This window comes from Chinchilla lanigera, unplaced genomic scaffold, assembly GCF_000276665.1.
Source record: "Chinchilla lanigera isolate Chin_1 unplaced genomic scaffold, ChiLan1.0 scaffold00061, whole genome shotgun sequence".
In the NCBI taxonomy this organism is placed as follows: domain Eukaryota; kingdom Metazoa; phylum Chordata; class Mammalia; order Rodentia; family Chinchillidae; genus Chinchilla; species Chinchilla lanigera.
This window is the reverse complement of record NW_004955462.1, coordinates 1,255,607-1,258,800: the sequence shown is the minus strand read 5'-3', so window position 1 is coordinate 1,258,800 and position 3,194 is coordinate 1,255,607. Positions and strand designations below refer to the sequence as shown.

Genomic DNA, 3,194 nt, shown 5'->3' with positions numbered 1-3,194 from the left:
CTTAAGTGTGTGGTAAGGAAAATAAGAAAGGGATGATTGGGGCTCAGTGGGAAATAGAGGAAACAGAATCAAACAAGTAAGGAACAGAGTTCTGGGACCAAAAGGTTCAGAGGTGATAAGGAACATAACAGACGCAAGGAAAGAAGGGAGAGAGAACGAGACTGGAAAAAGAAGTGCAGCAGAACCACAGGCTTCTTCACCTCAACTTTCCTGGGGACAGAACTAATCCCAGTGCTGGACAAAAGTAGCATCTGGAACCCAAGGTATATTCATGCCTGGGGAAATTTTACTATTTCCCAACAGTAAAATACACGAAGTCCAGAGCTTTTCCTTTGTATTCTACTACCTTTAGCCTGCAAAAGAGTTTGTTTTCTTCTAATGATGTCATGATCAAAACTACACAAGCTAATGAAAAGAAATATAACAATATTATAGACACATCAGTCTCCTCAAATTTAACTAGAGATTCTGGGAAATAGAAATCAACATTTAGCTGGTATTTTCATGGAGATTGGCATGTTTAGTCTAAAAACAAATAAGAGCAAGGAAAGGATCAAGTATAGCCAAGGTAGACTCGAAAAAGAGCAAGGTAAGAAGATAATCTGAAGGTATCAAGATTTATTATAAATCTAAAGTAATTAAGACAGTAATTGTCAATGGGGCAAACAGATATGTAAGGAAAAGAATGAGTCCAAAACAGAAGCAGATAGATAGATGGATAGATACATTCATACATACATTTAAATATAACTAAGTTGGTACTGTATATCAGTGTTATTGGTTAATAGCTTGTCATTTAAAAAAATTTTTTTTATGGTAGTAAGATTGCCCAAAAAAGTGGCCCATCACTAGTCTTCTCCACAGAAAGGAATCACAACAAAAAGTAAATAACTAAATTCTGAGTGGAGTGGCTAAGGAGGTAAGCCAGAAAATAGCAGGGAAGTGGTAAGACTATTGCGTGCACAATAAACCAAGATAGCACCACAGAGAGGTGAGCGAGCCACACTTTCTTCCCCACCTGGACTGGCTCAGAGATGAGATAGTCTTCTCCGTACAGGGAAAACATAAACTGGAGATCCCCAGCTGTCCCCACTGCCACAGCTCATGACTACACAGGTGCGTGCCACAGACCTCACAGGCCCCACATGTTGGTATTAACTGTGGTGACAAGTCCTGAGAACGAGGTGCCTGCAGATGAATAAGAAAAGGTAAACGATAAGAAAAACAGAAGAGGCAAAAGTCTGGGATCAGGGGGCCCACAGCCTCTGGGACTGCAGCATCCCTGATCACCCATCTCAATCGCCTTTTATTAGAACCCAGAACGTAACTCAGACCAACAGGAGCAATTCATTATCCCTTTCCATTTCTGCCTCTCAGCTGATGGGAACCATCCTCGGGCGAGCCTTCCACACCCCACACCACGTGCACTCAGCACGGCTGGGGATCATAAGCCGACCATCAGTAATCGGTTTATTAGCAATCACAGTCCTTCCTCCACACCCACACACAATTTGGAGAGTTCCCCAGAGATCATATGGTTGTATTGTCACAGAGTAGGAGCCCAAATTGTATACCCTCCAGCAACTGCCAGGATCTAAGCTGCTGCAGCTGGGCACAACCCTGACACTGGATCCACTTCTGGAGCATGTCCTGCCCTAAGGAATAGGAGCCACAGCATACCACTGTGCTTTAGACTCCACTGTCAATTTTTCATCATCACATGGGAGGCTAGTGTAACACAATTCTACCTGCTTGGAGGCTAAGCCCAGCAAAGCCAAGACTTTGGTTTCCAAACTCATGCAGCATGCTAAACCCAAGGGATCAGCTGGACTTGCACATAGAGGCATCTAACAGCCAGCAGCCAGCACACCCAAAGATGCCTGCATGAAGCACGAGAACAGGCCAGGCACTATTAGCCTCATCTCTTACTGACCTACCATGCAGTGACTTGACAACAGCCATGTGCACCTGAGCCCAGTGGCCAGGCAGACAGCAGGCCTGCCTCCCCATCCCAAAAATGAATCTGCTGCACACTTAGCTGTCCAGTGGCGGCCACATGTACCCGATTCTCTCCCTCTAGCCACACAGACAATGGCCCTGCTCCCTCTCCCCCTTGCCCTGAGAACCTGCTACACAGCTGGTTAGCCCACTCAACTCAGGCACACCCAAGCTCAGCATGACAAAGAGCCAGATGGTGATCTCACCCACTGGGGAGCCTGCTATACAGCTGCTGCCAGCCCATGGCACCTGCTGGTCTCAATGCTCAATTCAAAGTGAGCCAGGAAGTGGCCTTGTTCCCACTAAAATGATGTCATATCAGCATCACAAACACCCACATCACAGACCACTTACAAAACCACCAACATCACTGACAAAGATTACAGAAGAAACTGCACAAAAATTACAATACTGTGTCTATCTAGGATGAGCTCTAACAAACTATACCCACCTGACACCCATCCACGTGTAAGTCTCTCCCTACAGAGAAATATATCCATAAAGCTGGAAAAGGGGATCTTGGACCAGAGTGTAGATAGTAACACAGGGACACAGGAAATATGCAAAAGCAAGGAAACTTGTCAATTCCAAGGGAACACAATAACTCTCCAGGAACAGACTCCAAAGAAAAAGAAATGTATATAATATCTGGAAAAGTCAAAATAATGATCCTAAAGAAGTTCACTGAGCTATATAGACAAACAATTCAATGAAAGCAGGGAAATAATTTGTAATATGAATGAGAAGTTCAATAAAGAGATAGATATAATTTTTTTTAAAATGGAAACAAATTTTGTGGCTGGAGAATCCAATGAAGAAAGAAAAATATGCAATTGAGAGCCACACCAACAGACTTGGTCAAGAAGAAATAATTTCTGAATTTAAAGTGGTCTTTAAATTAATTCAGTTAGAGGGGAAAAAAGGAAAAATGAGACAGTGTCCATACTTACCTCTCTGTGTCTCTGAGGGAGCCCTGTGGGTGCCCCCTGCACCCCCTGGCATGTCCAGCACTGTCCCTCTGTGGCCACAATTACTGGGCTGTGGCCGTCAGTCACTACTGCTCAGCAGTGGGATGTGCCTGACTGGGATCCCCACCTGGAAGAGAAATGCCAGGTGGTGCCCAAGCCGGCCTCCAGCCTGTGTTTCTGGGGAGGCCCCGAAGCTGCCACTAAACTGGAGACTTGTTCTGAACTTGC

General features: G+C 44.7%; 1 long non-coding RNA gene across 1 annotated transcript; it reads right to left on the bottom strand.

Moving 5' to 3' along the window:
* Window positions 1-603: 603 nt before the first annotated feature.
* Window positions 604-2,258, bottom strand: LOC102012171. Its single transcript, XR_263088.1, has 2 exons — window positions 2,205-2,258; window positions 604-1,188 (listed from the first exon to the last, which is right to left on the bottom strand). It is a non-coding gene; the product is annotated as an uncharacterized LOC102012171 (long non-coding RNA).
* Between the last annotated feature and the right edge of the window lie 936 nt (window positions 2,259-3,194).